Here is an 18,455-nt window from a genome sequence, read left to right on the forward strand (position 1 = left end):
AGAACTGAAAGGAGAACAGATTAAATGAGCTAACAAGCTCATCCAAGATGAATATCTGAGGGTAGTCCCAGAGGGCCAAGTCCTGAAATGTGTTCTGTGAGGGAAAGGACATTCTTTCTCATGGATGGGTGCTTTCATCAGAGTCTCCAAATAGAAATACAGCATGAGGCACAAAACGGAAATTGTGACTGCCATCTTGTAAGAAGCAGGTGGCAAATCAACTGAAATGAGAGGGAGAGAGATATTTTTATGAGGTAATCTTGACATAATCAGATTAAATGTGATTTTTTTTTCTTTTCTTTGTTCATCTGTGTCTTTATAAAATTTGTTACTCTATCATCTATTCTAGCTGGTATGAATAAATGTTCTTACTTACATTTTGTCTTAACCTGGATGTCATTTAATGTTCTTCACCTTGGGGATGTGAGGACTAACTTGGGACACAACAGCAAGTAAACAAGCACTCAAGTAGCCATAGTACACCTTTCACTGTATCAAAGGCTAGGAGTGATCACCAATGCTAATTGCATGCACCAGAAAATTGCTTTCACAGAGATAAAAAGAGGTATGATTTTTTTATCAGATTTTTTAATCACTAAGAAGGTTCTGGCATTCACCCATGAAGAGTGCTAAAGTACTTTTTTCTTTTTTTATTTTTTTAAAACAGAAATATAATTATTTTATTTTCAGTAATAATTTCATTATGATAGGGCATGTGTCTTCCTTGCACTGGGTTTTTCATCTTGTCTTTGCTACTCATTCACATACTCATCCATAACAATTCTGGAGAGAAATTCAGTGCACATTCTCCCATACTTTCTGAGGACCTAGGGATCACAGAGAAAGATCTGGTCCATCTTTAAAAGCAGACCCACTTCTGCACTTGCAATTACTTTATCTCAACAAAAGTAATGTAATTAGAATATTTCAGTGGAATGCATGAGTGCATGAGGCAGGAGGGGTCTGAGGGTCTTAAACCCCCATTTTGAATCCTTTAGAACATACAAATTGTGTAATCTCAATCTAAAAACTGTTCTAGCCCCATTCAAAATAGTTAGGAAAACACTGCATGCAGAATTAGTTTGGTTTCATATGATAAGGGTAAATAATATATGAATTTCATGGTAAGTCCGTCAATGTTTGTTTTTTTTCCCAGAAAAATGTCATATGAAAAATATGAGCAAGTCAAAGGGTTAATTATTTTTTAAATTTATGAAAACCTATTCAGAGCCTAACCTTCAGTAATTCAGTAATGGGATATACAGCCATCCAGTTAGAAAACTGAAACAATAAAATTTGAGTTATATACTCAATTACAAGTAACCACTGCAATTTCAGTACACAAAGTAAACTATTCACAAGCAGTTTGTGGAGTTTCAGTCAGTACAAACAAAGAAAAAGAACCAAATATATATTCTAGGCTCTAAAAAGAATTGCAGTGTGTCTCTGGATGTGCTACAAGTACTGTGTAAAACTTTTACTAGGATTTCTTCACTTCAATTTATATTAATATAAGCATAAAAATCCAAATTCACAAATTTATGGCTTATACAAGGCTAAATTATAATGGACGCTGAGGAAGAACAAGCTTGTTCCAGGGAAAAAATAATATACTATGACATACTCTTGATTGTGTTGGCTAGTGCACGCAGAAATGTAGCTAATGCTATACTCCTTGGCATCAGTGCCTCTTCAAGGCTGGAGCAGAGGCACTGAGGCATTGTGGCACATAGCCACATACTTGGCTCTTAGTCTTGTATGTGATTATTTACACTGTCTAATGTGTTCTATAGAGTACTATTTTCAAACAGTTTATGTTATGAATAGAAACCTTCATTGCATTCATGTTTACGCTGTCCAACAAAGACAGTTCCTGGAAATATATTAGTTATTTGAATTTTTAAGCCACTTTGACAATTATATTTCCTCCTGTTGGTTAAATTCGAACTGTTTGCCTTGACTAGACATCATTTATGTTGTGTGGCTAGACATTTAAATTATTGTTTTTGTTTATCAGTTTAAATGAAAAAGTATTCTTAAGCAAGAAAATAACAATAATGAACCTTCAACGACTTCTTAGATGAATAAACAATAGCGGTAAAATTCATTAAAATTTCATCTGAGAACCACAATTCTGAACACATGCAAACACCACTAAGTCTCAAGCACATATGAAGAACTTATTTTAAATTTGGAAGATGATAGACAATGGATAGCTCCTATTTAAACATTCAAAACTATCAACAAGATAACATAATGTTCTGTATCTCATTTTCTATCTCAAAAACATAATCTACATCTAAATGAAAAGAAACAGACAAACAATTGCCAAAAAGGGGAGAAAATATCTGTAACTGTACTGCCCTTTATTACCAATGGCGTCACTGGAAAACAGTTGGTTAATGGATCTGTCAGAATATGCAAGACTTAGGAAGAACATATTCAGAAGAGCAGACAGTTATATGTACACAAGGTTATTCTCAGCTCAGTCTTTCTCATAATTCTGTTCCACGAGAGTGGGACATATTCTGCTCTCAGGGGCATCAGTATGTATCCAGAGTAACTCTGCTTCACTCAGTGCTTCTATGACCAGTTTACACTGGTATTACTGTAAGTCTTGGAGTGTGATTCTTATCTTACATGAAGTGTCAAACATAAATTTGTAAAAACAAATTGCAAAGCTATGAGGAAAGCCAAGCTGAGCTCAGAAACATGTGTTAAATGAACTCAGTAATCAAACTGTGAGACTTATTTAACATATGTTGAATTCACGTTTTCTGAATTTTCTTTCCCCATTCTGAGAGATGATTTTTCCATCAGATCTGGTGAAGTTGTTTTACTATAGGCTTATACAGGTACATGCATAACGGTGAAGTTTTTCATCTTTTCCATTCTATGTTTACAATTTTAATAGAAACATATTAACATTTACATGCCAGAAAGAAATCTAAGAAAGAGTAATGTGACATATTATGGTGGGATGAATTCACTCATATAACTTGAGCCCTGTAAGGGCATTAATCTGAGCTCTTCACTCACAAATGGCTCTAGACCTAATTTTGCCTCTATACTCAGTTGTAATGTGGTGATTTGTAAATGTTTAATTTTTTGATTTGGAGTAATTATCTTTTAATATCCTCATAGGCTGCACAGAATTTGGAAATGTAGCAAAACCTCCTTCTCCTGATGACTGGATCTCTATACCTAATCCTAATCTGGTCCAACAGTGACCCTATCCATAGCCTCTCAAAATGAAGTTATACTTTGTGACTTGAATATCCAGATTAGTCTTGTGGGCTTTGCGGAACGCAGCAGTAAATTGAAGTCTTTGTCCCCAAACTGTACATTGTTTCCAACAATTAACATACTTTTAATAGTAACCTACTGTTGCAGCTGCACCCTAAAATACAGCCCACAATAAAACCTTTACAATGTCAAACAGCAGTCCTTAATTTAGCCTTTGCTAACTTTGCAATAAACTTATTCTATCTCTTTTGCTCCCAAGACTACATGTAATTCTACCCACAATACTGACTATAACCTCAGTGACTCATTCAGGAACAAATACTGAACCACTGCTTACCTTTCACTACCTGTGAAAGCTAGTTTTGTGATCCGGCTACTGTACACTGAGATTTTCATGCGGTTGTGTGTCTGTGTGTGTCTGTTCCTAAAGCCAGTTCTGTCCCCATTCCTAATAGTCAACCACTGATAAACACCCAGTCAGGAAATGACATTAAACAGTTCCCAGTCAGAGGCTGTCAGCACATCCCATCCTGGCTTCAGAGGTTTAGCAGGATGAAGACAGCGTCTGCTGACCAAACTTAATTTTAAATGCAAACCTCACTCTAGCCTCAATATTTACTCTGTGACTCATCCTGATCTAATACTAATATTAACATGTCCACTGAAAGACTCTTCGTACAGGCCTGTCAAAACTGTGGAAGAAACCAAATAATTTGGCTTCTCCTGTGAGGGCTATGATACCAATGGTTCTGGGGGCCACGAGTTGTTAGCTGCACTTGAGATTAGTATTAGAGCTGGTGTTTGAATTAGGACTTGAACGAGAGACCTGTTTATTGCTATCTCAGGGTTCACGGAGTCCAATTTAAACTCTGGAAACTGTACTAGCAAATCCAATGCATTAGGGCCTTCTCTTTTACTCTCAGTTCTGCAGGCCCTAGCTACATATTGAATTGGGAATAATTTTTCACCTTTGCAGTTTAGCCCTCAGTTGCCCTTTCTTTGCTATTAACACTGTTGATGCTGCTGAAGGCAGTTGCAATGACACATCCTCCCACACTGTCTTTAAGTTCTACTGAGTGGATTGGCAGTTGATGATGTAATGTCTTCCGTGCCATTTGGATATGCAGGTGTTCAACATAATTGCAGCTGACATGCTATTGCAACGGTTTTAGGGGTCTGTAAGGCCTTGCTTCAGGAGCAGTTTTGGAACAGCAGGTCCTAGACACCAAATTCCAGTTTACTAGTGTGGCAGTGTCATCAACTTCAGTACCTCCATTTCTGGGAGAATAGGAGTTTACCTCAGAGATTCTTGATAGTTTTCATCTGCAGCTGTGAGATACATTTGAAAAATTGAACTTGATCCAAATTGGAAAGTGAAATGTTTGAAAACTACAACAGAACACAAGGAGATTCTGAGCTAATTTATATCTCTATTTCCTTTTGTACAAATGCCTAACATTTGAAGGATATGAGGACACCTTATAGAAATTTTCTCTTTATTTGCTATTTTCAAACAAATTACAAATACTGGGATTTTCATTTTGAAAGTTAAAGTTTTAGAAATATAAGGAGCACTTTCTGTATTTTGTGGAAATCTGGACTCACTTTCTTATATTTTATAGGTCCTATTTCATAAAGAATGGAGAGATAGGCCATTAGCTGTGTCTGGCATACAGCAATTCTCATAATGAAAGGTACTTTAGGAAAAAAAAAATCCATATAACTTTTATGATAGACTGGGAAATTAGTGGCTCACACAGATTCTCTCTCGGTTTTCTTACTACCAGTTTTTTTTGGGCTGATTTGTTCGATTTTTTTTTACACATATAATTAACAGAAATCAAGCTCAGAGGGACTCTTAAGGTCATGGTTTGATAAAAATTACCAAGTCCATAGTATTTTGCTCAATGGTTTATGAAAGGAAGCTGTCATTTCTGGATGAAATGTAGTGTATATGTTAGAAAGGCATCTGAATATTGACATAAAGGAATCAGGGCTTGTGGGAAGATGTCATAGTTTTTATTAAACCAGCAGATACACTTGAAAAAAACAGACAAGCCTGGATTTACTGCTTCTTCATCAAGGCTTCAAAGAAGAAAAAAGTCTTTGAGCAAAATTGTTGCAATGATGTTGCTCTCCTAATCTAAAGAACTTCCTTCCTGTCTGAATTTGATCAGCTTCAGTTTTCAGCTATTGCTTTCGTTGGCTAAACAAATAGTCAGCTGCTCTCAGAGATGCTCTTTGTCAATCCTTATAGACTAAAATGAAGTAATTTCATAACATCCTTTTGAAAAGCTACGTAAATGAAGATACTGGATTTTATTTTTTACTGAAGTACTATTAAAGAAAGTTTACAGGTACTAGATCTAACTTCCTGGGTTTGTGTTTAATGCATAATTTCAAGCTTTTTCCTATAGGAAAAAAAAAAAGAAAAAAAGATTGCTTTTATTCAGGAGCACAATTCTCCTGCATATTGTGTATTCTGAGGAAGACATTACAACAGAGCATTTTAAATCCTTTCCTCTGAATAGAAGTGCATAGTTAACTGTGGTCAGTCTCAGAGAGCCTCCGTGACAGGATAACAGCACTTGGGGAGGCAGGTATTTAGAAAAGACATTAAGAGGCATAAGCCACCCACAAACTGTTTTGCGGCTGACCTTATAGAAAGGGAGTTCAACGCTGACTTCCATGGGGCTAATATTTAGTTTCAAGATAAGAATAAGTAAAATTGAAATGAAAATTCTGAGTGGCATTTTGAAAGATCTGTTTGACAACCTGTGTCTTGTTTATTTTCTCTGATGAGAAAGAACATTATTGTGTAACAGGGAACAATTTCTAAATGTCAATGATTTTTCTCTTCTATGGGAACACAGTCAATGTCAAACTAGGTTTTGAAAAAAATCCAGTGAATCAAACAGTACCAGAAATATATTGGGTATAGTTAAACTCAGATATTGAATTTCCTATTGTACTTCCAGTAGGCAGAATACATAGAAATAACTTAGAATAACTTAGACCCACACTTAGAAACAAGGAAAACACTTGCAATCTGAAGTCCTGCAAGTGAAAGAGCTCAGGAAAAGGAACAGCAAGACCAGGTAGGCAAATCAGGCCATGAGGCTAATACTACAGGTGAAATAGAACTGTTGCAGTAGTCACAGTAAATAATTCTGATATTCTTTACTACTATGTACTTTCAGAATCAGAACTCTTCTGCTCAGCCTTTGCATTTCCCATCACTAGGCATTGGATCTGTCTACATAAGAAAAAGGCCCAGAATACTACTGTAGGTACATTTCTTATTTCTCTTTTCTGGCATATCTCACTGAAATTGCTTTTTTTAATTCTACTTTTGAAATGGATTAAACAATAATAATAATAATAAAAAGGATATTTCTATTTCCAAGGAGGACAGACCCTTAATGGAAACTCAGATGGAATAGTTACTGAGGTCAATGCTAAAACAGCTGTGATTTTGAAAAACAAACAACCAAACAACCCTTACAGATTTCCTCTATCGGGAAACTCTTACTCTGAAATGCAATGCTTACCATTACCAAAACTTGATGAGAAAGTAAAAAAGGAGGCTGGGGGGGGGGGGGGGGGGGGCTAGGAAATAAAAGAAAGAAAAAGGTGAGCCCCAAATTGAAGTCTCCTGTGCTATTCTTTCTTAGATATATATCTAGTTAGTTCAGTTAAAAATCATAGGGATTTTACTGCTTTTAGGATGAATAACTGACCTAAACCGGAAAAGTGGACAGAGTGATCAAGGTCAAAATCCAAACTGATAGACTTCAAAAGTGAAAGCTAAAAAGGCTTAACAAGGGGCAAATATGCTTTAAAAATGTTACCTACATTTGTAAACTCATCGAAGCAATTATTGCTATGAATTAAAGATTCAGTGCATCAACAGTGTCAATTTGCTTCAAACTTCATTTTTACTGAAAATTGGTAATTTAGTAATAAAGATTGTGATAGTCATTATACCTACATTTTTCATCATATTTTTAATTATTTTTTGTTTGTATGGTTTAAATCAGTCTTCACAAAGTAATAGCTGAAGTTACAGTCTCATTAACAATGGCATGTTAGTAATTACAAGGTTGGTCATGGTTAATTACTACCCTTCATTAAACACAACACATCAGGAAACTGTGGAGGGCTTCTGAAAAGCATATATTCCATCACTGCTGCTCAGTGACCTAAATCAACCTTAATCCAAAGTCTGCTGTGATGGAGTTTCAGGTCTTCTGTATCTAAGCAATTAGCACAGAAAGAAAAGGCACATGTGCAATGCTGCATGCATACAGATACAGCAAAAATGCTCTTGCAGCACTCATGTGGTGTGAAGGACCCATAGTGAGCATGAGCTGGCAAGAATTGTGCATAGCTGTGCTAGACAGAAAAGCTCTTCAGGGAAAGTAGAAAAGGTAGGACTGGGTGAAAGAGTGAAACTGGTAGGCATGCCATGTTAATGAGCTGTGTCAGAGCCATGTGAGGTTTGGGGGAGATAATTGCTACTTGAAAGTAAAATCACCATTTTTTTCTGTTCAGGACAATGTTCTTTGGAGCTGTCAGAGAACACTTAGAAAAGCAAAGACACCAACAAAGTATTGAACCAACTTTTTAGCATCCTGGAGATGAGCTTTTTCAGTCCAACAACTCACTGAGTGTAACCAGCTCTTTTATCCTTAAACAAGCAAAATACCAGATTGGTTTCTAAAAGGAATTTTAACCCCCCAAACCAATTATTGTTACATTGTTTCACTGCTGGTCATTTAGTTCTTGCCAGATGAGAAACCAGACTACCCTTTTTGCCATCTAGCATTCGTACAAGCAAGGTGGAAGAAAATTCTGAGATTCTCTCTACATTAAAAGTCAAGGAGAGGCTGTGTTTGTTTGTTTGTTTGTTTTAATTTCCCAGCCAAGTGACTTCCAAAGGTTCAAGTTTCTGAAAGTCTAATGCCTCTGTTGCATGGCATCCTTTGATGCTCATGACTAATTTTACATCTCCTCCTTACTCTTTTTCTCTGTCCACCTTTTCTTTTCTGCCTTTAAAGTCAAAGTAAAGAAAATTTCACCTGACAGGGTATCAGCTGAACACAGGTACTGTCAGTTAATAACATGAGCAATTAAAGAAGCATTGAATGACAAAGGAATGACCTGTAGTCCCCAGGATGGGTGAAAGTGTTATAACTTTTTTTACTGTACTCCTATTGATAATTAATATTTTTTTACCTTCAGTGGCTTTCTGATTAGGTTACCATTGTAGCAATTGCATGGCGTTGTATTATTTTTGACAACTATTTTTATTTCTCTCCCTCTGTCTCGCTTTCTGTCTCTGTACACACACATACACAAATATATAAAGCATTGATAGTCTAATCCTGTTTCCTTCTATGAAGCATATAAAAACTGGTACAATCATAATGGATTTGACAGACTACTTGGAAACCTCTCACAGGATTCAGCAGCACTGCAGGCACACAAAATAAAGCTCTTTTGCAAGCTGTCCTGTCTCTGGACCTACAATGGAAGGTGGGCAATACAAGTCCAGCACCTGTAACCCTTACAAGACAGTACAACAGTGAAGAATCAGATGGAGTGCAGCTTTGCTACCTATTTGTGAAGAAGAAAAACCCCATCATTTTCCTTCTTGCCTACCTATAGCTTCTTTATGTATACCCCTACTGCCACTGTCAAAAATCAAAAAGCCCCTATTGATAAGGTGATGATAATGTAAGAGGAAATTTTTTTGGCACTATTTGCTACAAGCCAGCCTCACAGATTTTTCACATGGTGAATAATGGCAAACATGTCCCAAATGTACACATATATAGGGAGATATGTATGAAGAAAAAACCCCAAAACCTAACACCAAAAGAAGAGAGAGTTCTATTTCCCTGATTAAAACATAGCTACAAAACCTGTAGTTTCTTGGGGGGTGGGCAGGGGGGGAGGGAATCCATCCCTGCCATGAATGATTTGCAAAAATTCCCATTTGAGAACATGAATAGCAGTGAACAGTTCAGCATATCTATATCTACAGTGCATCAGAGAGGGAATGTATAAGTTTAAAGAGTGTTATACTTGGACATCATGAGGTCTGCATCTCTGTTTCTGGAAGGACTGCAGAGTTGGCAGTAAGGACTTTCTTGTTCCTATGTGTATTGGCTAATACATTGAATCTCCACAGAGTTAAGCTATTCCAACAGCAGCAGTAAGGACAAGATGTTCGGAAGAGATCTGCTGTTTAATCCTGCAGGGTTTAGAAGGACACTTTTTGCAATGATAAAGACTGATTTACTGAAGCTGTTATAATTCTACAGCTAGATTTTACTGGACACCATTTTTTATGAGCTAATGAACTTAAAATGTGAAGGTCTTGCAGTATGAGGCAGAGAGGATTACTTGTCCCTAGCCTTTGCTGCTGACTCTCAGCTGCATAACATTCTCTTAGTATGGCATTTCTGGGGAAAAAATATAGAAAAGAAGGTGATTTGTGGTGGTTTTAGCAATAGAAAGAAGAAGAATCCAAAAAGATCAAGGGGGTGGACGTGTGTTGTTTGTTTGACTTGCAAAACTTTTATACTTAAGAGTGAAAGGTAAGTTTGATTCAATAAAAGGACTTAGATATTGTAATGATGAACATCAATATGCCAGCCACTATCACATTTCTTCCAGGTCTACAATCCATAGTCTTGCCCAGTTTTCCTAAATAAGGATAAAGGAAATCAGATACCTCAGAACAGAACCCAAAGCAACAAGAAAGGTAACAGAACCAATAAATTAATGAAAAAGAAACATAGGGCAAAAAAAAGTGTTTCCACTGTTTCAGTGCCTGCCTTTTAGCTATGATAGGTAGTTCTGTTTCCTTGGTTTTTAGCAGAGCAAGTTTAACTTACTTTTTAAGTACAGAAGAAAAGAGGTCTTAATTTGACTTCTCTCAGTTAATTGAAAAGTAGTGAGAGCAGCCAGTCATGAGGCAGCAAAAATGCTTATGAGCTCCTGCTGTAAAAAGAAGGCTACATGTCCCCTAATCTCTCAGGGAGAATCAATAAATTTGATTACATTTTTTTCTGAGGTAGTAAGTGAGCCTTTATATTTCTTTTATTAATGTTATCACACCTTGAAGAAGAATAATAGCAATCTGCCTATATCATTTTATGATTTAGATGTTCACCCAGAGAGAGAAATGTATTACTCCTAAACCAGTTCCGTATTTCACATCAAACTATGCATGCAAACATTCTTTGGCATAAGGATCATAACACAGCTCTTTCCATCAGACATTCCTTTTTGCAGAACAGGTGAGTTATATTCTAATAATACAGTATATTCATATTCATTTAATATATTCAATGCATCTGATTTTATATAAATCACAGGATAGGAAAGAGCAGCCCAAACCACCACAGAAAGGCTGCATCTAGTCTCTCCTTGTAAGAGAGATGTAGTAAATTGATTAAATCTAGTAAAAGATTTGATAAACAACCACCATCCTAAAGGATCTGTAAAAAAGGACCTCAGGTTTAAATATCTTCTCTGTTTTAACGACTTTTATTAAAAGCCACTCCAGTCATTTTGAGTGAGAGCAGCCATGATGTCAGTTTATGATATGGAAGTCACATTGGTAGTGGAATCAGCTCGCACTGAGATTTTTAGATCCAAGTAGGATGAGTACTGGGGTTAAGGACCCTGCTGAGACAGGTACAGCATTGGTTAGCACTCTAAACCAGGCAATAGCTTTTAGCACCAACAGAAGAGTAAATAAGCCTGCCGAAAGATTCAAACAGTTTTCTAAGATTGCCTTCCAGGACCTGGAAGAAATTTAGGTTCCTAATTCTCCACTTAAGAAGGTGTATTTGTAATTCTGACTCTTTTGGTGCTCCTATGTCAGTGTTTTAGATAGAAGAGGAATGAATTTTTAAAGCAAAATGGTTGTCCCCATTTACCACAACTTACTTTGTGCTGCAGAGCAGCCTCAGAACACACAAGCTGAATTCCCTTCTGGTGAAACTCAACTAGACTTCCAAGGAGAGCACCCAGTGAGCCTGCAATTGCTAATAAGTGTTCGGATAAGACCTGACTAGATAAGAGCTACTATGTAATAAACCCTTTGAAATAAATTTAGTGTAGGTGTCATGCCCTCAGCTCCAATTGTTTTTCTCCTTGAAACTTGCTTCTACTGTAGCACGCTAGTTGCTAATGTGGGTATAACCTTTCAAAATACTATATCAGATTCTCTGTATCATCCACGACACTACCAGCATTACCATACTACATGCATTGTGGTAAAATCAACGTACAGCTTGTGGAGGTCTTCGAAAGAAATTCTTATCTCCCTTTCTCCCACCTCAAAAATGAGTGCTTCTTACCATTACCTGACTTGGTTTAGAGGGATCCAATGATTTGTTTTGTTTTGTTTTGTTTACTTTAATACTAGCTTTCCTTAAACATCTGAAAAATTAGTCTAATTTTTCAAGAGAAGTAAACAACAACAATAAATAGTTACTTTATTTTTTTCTATAGATTTTTCCAAATATCATGTGGTCCTAAACTTGGTATAAATTTTATCCACTTGCTTCTGACTGAAGGCTAAATAGAAAGGAATATTGCTTTTTTGGCTTACGTAAGCATACATTCATTTAGACTTTGTATTACTTGCATATACTGAGGTATTTTATATTCTCTGTATCACTGAAATTAGTCATCTCTAGAATTGCATAGGCATGATCTAGTTTGACCTGTTTTGAGCAGGCGTTTGCACTAGATGACCTCCAGAGGTCCTTTCTGACTTAAATTATGCTATGATGCTATGATTTTGTGGCATAGCAACGTCTATCTCAGTTGTATATAAGATTTAGAGTAACAACTATATTTATTGCATAGTTTTCCTGTTATAAAGCACAGGAATATGTACTAATTTTTTTTGCTTGTTTGTTTCCTTCTTAATGCAACTAGAATAATGGACATCAAATCATCAAACCTGAGCTGAACATATTGAGCCCTCACATTATATGAGGTAAAGAACAACTGCTGAAGGAAGAGTCTGCAAAGAAGCTGTAGTATAATGATTTGACTTGCTGAAACAATTTTAGACAGACATTTTTACATTTGTTAATATAGAAAGAGCAGTATAAAATAACATATATGTGTAGGTAGCTTTGTTCACAAATGTGTCACTAGTGAAGCTGTAATAATTCTGTACTGGAAATTGCCTCTTTAGCACAGATTTAATGTGTATAGAAATTGTTTAATAAGTCCGTAGTAAAACAAATGTAGCCTTTCTAAGGCTTACTCATGAGACAGCATGTATGTGTTAGACTGATCTGTGTTGACTGCATTAACATTTTTGAACAGTTTCAAACTACCTCTACTTGTAAGGATACACTATTATTATGCCTTCAACAGTCAGCTGCATATTTTTTTGAATAAATGTCTGATTTCATTCATATAGGAAAAATTAATAAAGTGCATTTTCAATAAAAATGTTAAAAAGCTACATATGTAATTCCTATTAACAGTGGTGGAGTTTTACAACAGCTTTCCTGCTCCCCTTGCTGAAAGATACATCTTCCAGTAAAAATTTAAATGAGGGTAAAAAGACAGTTAGAAGAGATGAAGTGGGAAGGCAAATACATGCTTGCTTTCTGAAAGGTTCCTGCTGCCATAGGTAGTGTCAGTCTTTGTTGGTTCTGACACAGGGTGAGCAGCTGGGTAGTGATGACCACGGCTGGGTGCTCCAAGACCCACAGAACAATGGGCTGACAAGGTATATCAGTTTGTCTGTTCTGATAAAAGAGTAGAACATGTTTAATTGAGGAAAATAAGATTTGTAAGTACCCAGTGACACTCTGATGTTAGCAACTACCTCAGAAGACCAAATATACAAGTAGTTTCTCTGCTCTCTTGTATGGTGTTCCTATTAAAAAAAAAATAAAAAATCACTTGAAATCCTGCAAACATTTACATATGTACGTACCAATGCCCGATTGCCATCTATTTCCCTAACAAGCACAAAACATCAAAACACAGAAGAATTTGGGTAATAGTGTTATTTTTAGGTCAACCACGTAACTGTTTAACTATTTAAAAACCTTTTCTCCAAGCTACTATGTTCCCTTTGACAACCCAATACTGTTTCTCCAGTTGTAAAACTGGAGAGTCCAACAATATTAAGGTTCTTGTTTATTCCTTGGCAGGAGATTAGCTGGAACAGGTCAGTCAATATGAAAGAGCAGGGAGGCTATTTTCTGTTTTGACTGCACCTTTAAGAGTGAGGTGAGCCCTGCTGGAAGGGCAGTGCCCACGAGTTAGGAGCTAGTCTGAGACAGTCAGTGATATAAAAAGCCGTACACAAGGTGTTCCTCCATATGTACTTTATATTTTACTTACTTTGTTTTTCCCTTTAATCTCCAAGAAAAGTTATCTAGCCTGAAATATATTTGCTGTTCATCTGGGAGAAATCAGAACTGAACTCATTTAGAGAGTGATATCATCCTCTGAAGCTTGACAGAGTGACAGGACAGGTGGGCACCCACTGTGTTTGCACAACAAGAATCTAAAATAGGAGACTTCATTTTCTTTGAGTATGTTTCCCTTAGGGGGGCTGCAGAAAACCAGGATTTTTTTTCCTTTTTTTAAAAAGGTTGCTTAGACTGGGATCTGGTTGCAGGTTTTACCAAGGCAGCTGCATCAAAATGTAACTTCAGTGATCTGTAGATTTAGAATATATGCCATCTAAGCCTCATCTCTAGTGTGAAAAGCATTTCGTTACTATGCTAAAATAAAATAGCCATAAGCTTCAAGAAAAATAGCTAGCCTATACACGCTTGTGCACTCTGTTTCAGCCCTAGATAAACATAGTTTAGAGATGTACTAGGAACAGTTTAACAATGAAAAACAGTTCCCTGGGGCTGCGTACATTCACTTTAAAGATTTCTAATTTGCTAAATATTTGCCTACACTTTTCTGTCCAATTTCATTATGTGACTTATATTCATAATTTGCCTTCTTTTCTCATCATAGTTTACTCACACGGAATGATACTTTTAATTATTTTCCTTTGTATAGCTCTCTGAAATATAGTACTTGGAATGGATAAGATTTCAGTTATTCAAGTAGTTATTGTAAAGGCTAGTAAAATCTGGAAAAAAGCCACATCTTTTTTACTGTAGCTGACACACTACATTGATCTAACAGGAAATCTGTCTATTACTGAGACAGATGGGGGAGCTCTGGGACTCGGTTTAACTTGGTTGCAGCTACCGCAGATGCTGATACCGAACACTGACAATAGCTGCAGTCTGAAAAGCAGAGTTTACATGCCTGAAATAAATTGTCTTGATTAGAACCTTTAGGAAAGAAAGTCATAAGGTACAGTTTTATTGACTACTTGCCAAACAACACAGACCTGTGGTCTGTAAGCTTGTTTTGCTCTTGTAAGTCAAGCACCAACTGGGCTCTTATTTTCTAAGGTTATGGATTTACACCATAATACATTATCATTTACTCTGAATTATTACACAGACAGTACAATGGGAAACAGAATGCACATTCCGTTCTAACTGTAGTTGACCTCAGGAAAAATAGGAGACTATGCATTTGTCTATCTTCCATGGGTATATAAGAAATCTGCTATTGATAAAAATGTTTTCAAAACAAAAAGGCACATATAAACCAAATATTTGGCAGTCATGAAGGAAAGCAGAATATTAACACTCCTAATTATTAGCAAAAGTTCACTATTTTATCATAGAATCTGGGTTTTTTTAGGTGCCATTTCAGGATTTTATTTTACTGAGGGTCAGAGACCACTGTACTCGTGGCATAATGCTATTGCAATCATCTAAATAGAATTGGAACAAATGCTGTGCAAGGCAAAGCTAGGATTTTCTTCCCCTAAGCAAGTTCTATATAATATATTATCACTAAAGGCATTATTTGTTGCATTGTCCTTTTGGAAATTAGGATGTATAGGTACCAGTATGTCCATTTATCATTGTCTGTTCTGGTCTAATGCATTTAAATATTTAGTCTGATAGCTAAAACAGAGCACATCAAATTTTGCATTATGTTGTACCACTCTAATGATAGAGTTCTGGCTTGTTTATTGCCACTTTGCTTTTATAAATCAGCATCTTCCTCTGAAGAGGACTTTTATTTTAGATTTCTTATTTTTTTAAGGCATAGTAATTTGAATAACAATAAAAAAAAGTGAGATCATTAACTGCATCCTCCATAAACAACAATGTAGCTTTATGAATTTCCAAGCCTGATACAACATCAAGCTGCTGCCTCATGCCCGGCTACTTTAGCATATTGATTCGTATTATTATTGACTGTAAAGGCTATATAGCTTTTAAACCTTCCTACAATGAACGTTACCAGAGTTGTTTTATATTTTATTTCCCACTTAGCTGAAACAACTGTTTATTTTCATGGCAGAACCTGAGAGTAACAAAGAATAGATTTCAGCATATTCATATCCCTTTTCTTGGCTATGAATGAAGTTGACTGACAGTTACATGACAAAAGTAACAAAGTGACACTGTGGTTCAGAGTGAGTTCAATCCAGCCATGATGTGGGCTTCAGAGCCTTCTGCAGAACAAAACTCCTGCATCACATCATCTGAAAAGTCTGTTCCTCAGTCAGCCATGCTAATGGGAAAGCTTCCTGTCCCTTATAACTAGTAAATCTACATATTAGTAACAAGATCTAGACTAACACCTACATGTTCAAAAGCAGTTGATTATTTGGCTGGGGCTCCATTGCTCACTTGTTCAATAGGATTCCATGTCAACAGGACTATATTTTGTAAATTATCACTCCTTGAAAATAAGACTGCCTCAGGCAGCCCCATTATTAAGCCAGCCTGTGTCTTAAGCAATCATATTGCTAGGAAAACAGGCAACATATTCAGGCTCCTGATCCGAATCATCTCTGAAATAGCCTTTCTCCATTGACTGCGTGCATGAAACTTAGTGAATTATCTATATCTAGTTTGTTTGAATACTTCATCCCAAACTCTCAACCACAGCAAAACATATTCTAGTTTTTACCTAATTTGATGAACTCTGAACACACCATTACTTCTCAGGAGTGAAATCTTGGTGTTACAATAGATAGTACTGTGAAAGTGTTGTCTCAATGTTCAACAGCAGTCAAAAAAAAGGAAACCAAATTTTACAGTTTATTAGGAGTAGAATAGAAAACAAAATAGAAAGTATCATTATGCCTCTCTGTAAACCTGATTATTGTGCAAAGCTCAAAAATAAGCTAACAAAGAACTTGAAAAGACTGATAGAAGGGTGACAAAAATAAAAGCATGGGACAACTTCCATATAAGGAAGAAAAAAAAAACAACAACCAGACAAACTAAGAAGACCTGGGCACTTAGAGATAACAGAGTAGAAGGGACAGATTTCTGTAATTTTCTGAGTGACAAGGAATAAGTAAATGGGACTAGCTCTTCACAGTCTCTTCCAAAACTGGAGGACATCAAATGGTCACCTAAAAGACAGAGTGGTGGGCTAAATGAATCCTTGGTCTGAGCCACTGCAGTCATTATGTTATGTTTTTGAACTACTGACAAACCATTCTATATAAAAAAAGGACCAGAGTATTTGTTCCCTTATGTTCTATGTAGGATTGTGTTTTATGATCTGGTGTAATTGCCATTTTTCAGGGTAGACATAATAATGTAAAACAGACACAGAGGGTTTTCTTAGAAAGGCTATTTTAATTTTCTCATTTACACAAAAGTAAATCAAACTGAAACACAAAGATATGGATTGTTCATTGTATTTGGCAAACATAATATTCAGTGTCTTGTGTGGATTCAATACATTGCTTAAAACACAGTGCAATTTATTAAAAGAGCTATTTTTATGTTTAAAAACATAGATAACCAGTGAACATGTCATCTGCTTATGCCAGACAGAGTTAGTTCCCCTCTTTCCATTTCAAAGCCAACAACACACCAATTAGTTGGCTAGTGCTGTCAGCTCCTGCCAGTTGTCCTGGGTCCTAGTTGACCATTTCCAATCTCTTTGTTGATTTAAAGCCAGAAGACTTGGTGAGAGATTATCTTACTAAAGCTGCAGATCTAAAGATACTGGTTATTCTAGATTCCAGAGCCAAGGTACGGTTCCAAAGGATGCCATTGCTTTTGTAAATCTGGGGCTTGACATACCATATAGAATCCATACGAGCATGCTTGAAGTGAAGTCACTGAAAAAATAATTGCAATGCATTTAATTAGCTGTGTATAGTTTTTGCAGTTCTATACAATAAACAGATGAAGAAAGCATAATAAGGGATAACTACATTTTACAAACTTTGATCACATTGTACTATTTCTTTGGAATATGTCATCTTGCCAAAAGGTAAAAGGACCATATGATCATCTAGAAGGCAGCATATGCAAATAAATATGGTAGCAAGTACAAACATATGTTTATTCTTCCCACTTCATCAATATAGAAAGCTCAAGAGTTTTTGTCCACACAAGCCAACAAATCTTAAGGCTTAAACTGTTTTTCTGCTACTCCCTTTCTCTTAGTTCCATAGTTATATATCTCACAAAAAGCTGTACAGCATTATTTATTTTAAAATAACTTACAGAAAAACTCCTACTGAGGGTAAAACTAGATGTATTCAGCCAAACTAAAAATTGACTAAAAGTGCCTAAGAATGTACTGAATTTGTTCACTGGGTTTTACACATCATGCAGGATCCATTTATATTGAAATGAGATAAAATCATTCACAGTTTTGACAAACTATGGGAAAAAGGCATCAATTATGTCAGTGGACTACATAGTGGAGCATTTAAAAGTTGTCCTGGGAGAGGGCTTTTTTTTTTTTTTTCCCCAGCTGAAAACTTCTTAGAACTAAAGACCATAAGAAACTATAAATTCAGCCAGTATAATCCTCTGCATATCACAGGTGCTTAAGTTTTACTCAGTGACCCTATACTGTATTCTTTAATTTGTATTTGGCTAATGCTTCCTGTTCAGGATGGTGGTCAGTCTTTATTTAAAGATACAAAGAGACAGAAAATCTTCTACGCCTCTAATAATTTGTTCCAGTAGTTAATTAGACATACTGTTAAATCTCTGTGCTTTATTTCTTATCTGAATATAGTTAAGTTCTTGCTTCAAGACATTATCTTTTAGTATGCCTTTCCTCTCTAGATTAAACAG

The sequence above is a fragment of the Aquila chrysaetos genome, chromosome 1 (genome assembly GCF_900496995.4).
Source record: "Aquila chrysaetos chrysaetos chromosome 1, bAquChr1.4, whole genome shotgun sequence".
Lineage (NCBI taxonomy): Eukaryota > Metazoa > Chordata > Aves > Accipitriformes > Accipitridae > Aquila > Aquila chrysaetos.